Here is a 7,032-nt window from a genome sequence, read left to right as displayed (position 1 = left end):
CAGCCTCAGTCTCGGTGTCCAACTACCTTGCAGCTGAAGTGTGTGGTCTGGATCGTGCTGTTCCATTCTTGTCTGTACACAGTTTGTTTTTTAGGCTCCAGCAGAAAACTTCACACATGTCTCAATCAAATTTCATCTCAGTAGCAATTTTCAAATAGGTGAAAGTTCACATACCTATGAAGGATTAAGACGTGGTCCACGCCATCAAGATCGAGATAGGAGCAATAGGCAGGTGGATAAAGAGTCAATATGGAAAAGTAATTTTCTAACCCTCAGAACAAAAATAGAAGATGTCTATAGAATCAAGAGGGGTGGATTCATGTCACAAGTGGTGACCCACCTGGAGCTGGAAGCAACTGGAAAGGAGCAGCTGAGGGGATCCAAGCAGCAGATGAGATTTTTGCCAAAGAATTTATCATGGCATCAAATAAAATCCCATTCCTATGCAATAAGGCTGATGGGGTTTCAGTTTGTGAGATTCTTACCTCAGTGAACTCGTGTTAGTCCAATTCCTTTTCCTTTTCTTACTCTTTTCTCAAACAATTGTATTCTGAGTAAGTTTTCAAATGTGTTTTCTCCTGGGTTCAAATACTAGGCCTCTTTTCTCCTTGAACGCAGAGAGTTATTTACCTTTAAATGCACAAAGCAAGCTTCCACATACTAAATAATTTTAAAATAAGTCTCTTTTGACCTCAGGGAAGGTGTATGCAGATGACAGACATATTTGTTTATTTGTTTTTAGTTTTAGGACTCTTGACATTTGTCTATCACTTGTTATAACAATGGAATGATCGAGAAAATAATGCTTTATGTGTATTTATGTGTGAATGTTTGCCTGAGTGTATGTATGTGCGCCACATGTGTGCAGTGACCACAGAGGTCAGAAGAGGGCATTGGGTCCCCCTGGAACTGGAGTTATAGATGGGTGTGAACCTCTAGGTGGATGCTGAGAACTGAACCCAGGTCCTCTGCAAGAGCAAGAGTTCTTAACTGCTAAGCCAGCTTTGCAGGTTTTTTTTTTTTTTCATTTTCTTAATACACTAATTTCCCAAGACTATAGCATAAAGAATTAGTTGTAGACAATTTAAGCTGTAAAACTGACTCGACCCATTTTTTGTTTTTACACCCCTCTTATCAGCCTCTGAGATTTACTCTCTTGGCAATGAGTTTTGAAAGAATGGTTGAAGTGACTTGCTCCATCTGAAGTGCCAATGGAGGGGACATCTGTTCCTGTGTCACAATCTCAAGAATCTACGGGCATGTTCTTAGAGATGATCACATGGGCTATTTATGTCAATGAAAGTAATTATGGAAATGTTCATAAAACACTATGTGCATGAAATGCCAACTTTATCTCTGGGATAAAACTTTTTTCTGTACAGGTTGGGTTTGCTATGTCCAGCCTACAGCTCAGCTCTGAATTCTCCGACCATTTATTCACATCATCCTGCGGAGGCCCGTCAGAGATGGCCACATCTGTCTCAACTCTGCAAGAGTGACTTCAGTCAGCTACTGTGACTGGCCTTCTCAGAGGTGCATCTGCGTTGTAGGGGACAGCTCTTCTGCAGGTTGCCTTGGTCATGGTGCTTTATCACAGAAAAGAAAGAAACTAAAACACATTCTAAATCCCAACTTGAGGAGAGCCCCAAGCACTGGAGTCACTTGTCTGCCTACGAGTGCAAACACACACACACACACACACACACACACACACACACACACACACACACACACACACACACACAAGCACGCACCAATAATATTTTTTTTTCTGAGACAGTGTTTCTCTCTGTAGGTCTGGCTGTCCTGAAACTACCTCTGTAGAGCAGGCTAGCCAGGACCTTAGAGATCCCTCTGCCTCTGCTTCTACTTCTGCCTCCAGAGTCCTGGGATTAAAGGCATATGCCACTATGCCAGCTAATAGAACAAATCTTTAAAAAAAAAAAAATTAAGTCTGTGAGTCTCAGCTGGGTGGAGCATCTCAAGGGAAGCAGGAGATGTCTCTGGTATAAACTCTGTTGTCTACTTTTTGATCACTTCCCCCTGACAGGGGCAGGGAATGCAGTCCTAACACAACTTGATGAGCTGGGGTACGTGGGAGTAGGGAGGGGAAGGGAGGAGGCGGGAACTGGAAGGAGAGGAGGGAGGGGGCTACAACTGGGATGTAAAGTGAATGAATAAATACATTTTTAAAAAAACAATTAAGGATTTTCATTTTGAACCAGTAGGATGGGAGAAATTGGAACATGGACTATATTAGAAGTGAAGGCTGCAATTCTCTGACATATCAGCCAGCCCATAGGGAAGGGGACAGGAATTTCTTGAAATCAGGGTCTTTATAAAAAAAAAAAAAACCACTGTCTTGGTGGTCTGGAGAGATGGCTCCTCTGTTAAAAGCTAAATTCATAACCATAGACCATTGTTTTGTGCTAAATCACCATGGTGGCTGGATTTTTTTCCTATTCTTTATGCTGATGTCCATTCTGCAGAATGGTACATTAAAAACTGTTTCTCTTTCAATAGTCTTGAATTTGTTATTACAGAGTAGGGGTCTTGTCTCTCGCAATATCAACAAAGAATTGTGTCCAGACCCCTCCAGAGCAGGACATTGACATCTATAGATATTCAAGTGCCTTATATAAAATGCATTGAATTTATTTAGGAGTCATGCGTATCTTTCTGTTTACTCTGTTTACTACATACAAAATGCCCAATTCAGTATAATACTTTGTGAATAGATGCTTTATTATATTGTTTGGAACGGTGATAGGGAAATACAATTTATACATTTTCATTATAGATCCAACCACATTTACTTTCCAAATTGTATGTATATGTGTACATTTTTATTTTGTGTACATATGTGTATACACACATATGTGTGCAGAGGCAATAGGGCTTTCCACACTGTTCTGATACTAAGTTTCTGAGACAGGGTCTATTGGTGAACACAGAGTTTGTTGGTAGGTTGGGAAGTCAGACCATCAAGCCCCTAGAATCTACTTGTCTCTACCCACTTCCTCCCAGTGCTAGGGTTACATAAGCATAGGCTACCATGACTGGTTTTTTACATGGGAGCTAGGGATTTGAACTCTGGTCCTCTTGTTCATATAGCAGATGCTTTATCAAATGAACCAACTCAACCCATCAATATTTTTCAACCTGAGATGGTTGAATCTATAAGTGCAGAATTTTTGGGATAGGGGAATACTAATTGGTCTTACGTGGGGCCTGGGTAGCTATAGCTTTAAATCTCACTGGTGATTCTAGTGTACAAATAGGGCTGAGCATGGCAGCTAAGTCAGATGGTCATTTCTTAGAATGTGTATTTTTACTTTTGCATGAAGGTTAAGTACAATGAGAAAAATCTTATGCTAAATACAAAGGCAGTATAAACCCAGCTACTGAATGCTGTGTGACCTCAGTTCAGATTGACTCATTGGCTCCACTATGTTACACCAACAGTATCCATGGTGGTTAGCACATATAGTACTTATGAGGTTATGAATATCTCCTTAAAAATAACTCTTATTGGGTATCAAGAAAAAGAAAGAAAAAGAGAAAGAGAAAGAAAGAAAAGGGAATGCATTCACTATATGCACTCACAGACACTTTCAATTTGTTCTAGTCAGTCCTCAACAAGGTACTTATAAAAAGCTAGTCATGTTGAACAAACAGAGAGAAGCTGAGTAAACAATTGTGCTTGTTTCCAATTGAGCACCGGAGCAATATAAAACAGTTTAGGCAACCGGGGCTCATCTCAAATCTATGCCATCTTCTAAGAGCCCATCAAACCGGGATTCAGGATTAGGTAGGATGTCATTATCATTCATATTGCCTCAGGATAAGCACCAGGATCTAGGCAATTAAAAACAAACAAACAAGCATGTTTTAGACAAACAAGTGACTGAAATCAAACACAGGGTGGGTATCATTAAAGGATCACAGGTGTGGTTCTCTGCGTCCATGCGCTGGAACTCCTTCAGAGCTCCTTGGGGGACAGCAAAGATGTGGAGGGAGCTGTTTTTGTTTTTGTTTTCTTCCTGCACTGAGGATAGAGCCCAAGGCCTCATGCCTGCCAGACAAGTGCTCTACTTAGCTACAGCCCCAGCCCTAGGGAGGTGTTTTGGTTTTCTGTTTTCATTCTCTTTTAACCAGGGAGCTGAGACGTTCTGGCTAGCACATAGACTATCCTGTCAGGGACGGTGACTCATTTGTTTTCATCTAATAGTTATGTATTCCCAATGGAGTTCTCTCAGACAGAGGTGTGTGTGTGTGTGTGTGTGTGTGTGTGTGTGTGTGTGTGTGTGTGTGTGTGTGTGTGTGTGTTGGGGGCGGGGAGGGTTCAAACATTATGTGACATTTGAATTTTAACAATATTTTTGAAAACCAAAAAATCTAAAATGCATAGATACGGCCCCAGTGAAGTCTTGCCACTGCAGATGTTCCCTGCAGCTGGAATGTAGCAGCTGGTGTGCGACACAGCCTCGTGTTAGAGCAGGTGCCCCATGCACTTCTCAGAGGACCCACGCACAATACAACAGTTAGAGAAACTACCCTGGGTATGAAGACAATAAGTCGTTTGCTTGTGTGCACTGACATTTTCTATGGCATAGTTATGTTTGACAGCAGCTAAACCCAAGCTAGGGTTCCCAAACCACACGGGCAAGTCGAACAGGATGTGCATCAGGGGAGCCATTTGCAGGGAAGACGGGGTAGAAGTCTTGTCCCTGGGCAGAGCTGCCTGGGAGGCTCAGCTCCACAGCTGGTGAATGTGGAGGCCACGGGTGACTGACCTGCTGAATGCAGACGAAGAGCAGAAAAATCCCAGGAAATATCAGCATCCGAAAAGGATTTCTAAGGACAGACAGGTGAAACTGGATGTGAAGAGATTCAAGATCAAAGGCAAAAATAAGCAGAAACAACACACACACACACACACACACACACACACACACACACACACACAGAGAGAGAGACAGACAGACAGACAGACAGACAGAGAATATCATATGTATCAAGAAAACAAAAGAATGTAAAACAAGCACACCCCTGAGTGCTAAAACCCCAGCCAGGTGCCCTGGCCAAATGTGACTGTTTCTGTAATCTTCTGCTCTCTCTCCCACCCCTGCCCCACCATCCTGACCCCCCACCCCCCCCCCCCCCCCCCCCTCCCCGATCAAAATCTCAAGGTCATGCTCAATATCATCCTTAGTTTGGAGAAACGAGCAGCATTGGTGCAAAGCTTAAACTTTCCCATTGGTTCTGGTCATGATTTTATGAGTGAAGCCATTCTCTGATTAAGCTTTGTTTGCTTGGTTTTTTTTTTTTTTTAAGGAATCTACTGCATTACTTGAATGTTTTCTTCTGCTAAAATAAAAGGCTGGCTGGCATTTCAGATTATTGTAATATGCCTAAATCACACCAGCTCATAAAACTCAGGCATTTTGAACCATAGTTTTATACGGTTTGTAGATAGGTCCAGGGTAATCTACATCCATTCCTGCGTCCTTAGAAGCAGTCTGACAGCGCATTTCAATCCCTTTCATTACCAAACTAGAAAGGGTATTAGTTTTATTCTTCCTAAACTCAGCTCCATGAGTTCCCGCCCGGTACGGTCCTTATCATCCATCCTCGTTGCCAAGGAAAGGAGCTTAGGGAAGATGGATCCTCACCACACGATGCTTGGTGCTCCATCCGCGGAAGAAATCAGCTCACAAACTTATTTGCAAGCCCCGTTCCTTTCACCTTCTGCGTCACATTTATTATCTCCCTTGTCACAGGAGCTGATTCAACACATCCTGGGTTATTCCCTCCCCTTCGTCTCATGCAGCAGCAGGAAAGCAGCTGGGATAAAGATAGCCTTGAAATTTGGGTACACAAATAACTTTGCACGTGGCTTTGAGGGCTCACTAACTATTCCTATACCCACCATCCTGGCTACAGTTCACCTGCTGATCAATGTGTCACCGTTGTTTTCAAGACACACAGGCTGGTGACTCCCCTGCAGCCACATTCTCATTGTGAAAGCCCTCGTGTCCAAGAATTTTTCTTGAGTGGCGCTTACATGAACACGCCCCTAGTAGGTTCTGAACACAAACACCAGCATCATTCCTGTCCATAGATCTAATCCCACTGTTGGTGCAAACTGAGGTGTCGGGAAGGGCAAGGGGAGTGTGAGTGTGACAGGAGCCTGTGGAAGCGGACAACGAAGCTGTCGGTAGAGCACTTAGCATGTTCAAGGCTCTAGGTTCATTCTTGATGCCCAGTGGGGGAGGGCAGCTCTGGCCCCACCTTTGCATGGAAGGCTGGACCTGGGGGACTAGTATGAGCATTCTCTCTCCTCCGCCCCCCCCCGCCGCCTCTCTCTCTCTCTCTGACTTTCTCTGTCTCTTTATCTGTCTGTCTGTCTGTCTCCTCCTTCTCTCACATTATTCCTTCTACCAAGGAACCAAGCCCTCATCAATGCAGCCCCGTAGTCTTGGACTCTTCAACCTTGAAAACCACAAGCCAGACAAGTTTCTGTTCCTTACAAATTTCTGTCTGTGACATTGCAACAGCGGCATAAAGAAGCCACGGACCACCTCCCCTTTACCTCCCCGAGGCAAGGACTTTGCTTATCCCATTTAATCCAGTTTCTTCAACAGCACCTGGCACCTGGGTATCTGTGCTGACTGAATGGAGGGGCAGTGCACCTCTAGGCCTTGGAAGATGCAAGGTCTTTGGGCTCTCAGAGGGAGTGATAGATTCAAAGGAATGTGGGCAGTTAGCATGAAGCTCAAGCAACTATCCCAGAAGAGTTCTGCATAGAGGAAGGAGGTGCCCTATGTCTCAGGGGGCTGGGGGTGGGGGTTGCAGTGAGTGGAAGTTTGGTGTTCTGGCTGCTCTTGTACATCCATCAGTCTGTCAGGAAACTAGGAGGCAGAGCAGAGGCTGCAGGTGGGAGAGTCTCTGGGGAAGCTGAGGCAGGTGAAGGCAGCTTAAATAAAATTGGGGTTGGATGATACTCAATTCTTTTAAAACTGCCTAAGG

This window comes from Acomys russatus, chromosome 8 (genome assembly GCF_903995435.1).
Source record: "Acomys russatus chromosome 8, mAcoRus1.1, whole genome shotgun sequence".
Taxonomy (NCBI): domain Eukaryota; kingdom Metazoa; phylum Chordata; class Mammalia; order Rodentia; family Muridae; genus Acomys; species Acomys russatus.
This window is presented reverse-complemented; position numbering follows the sequence as displayed.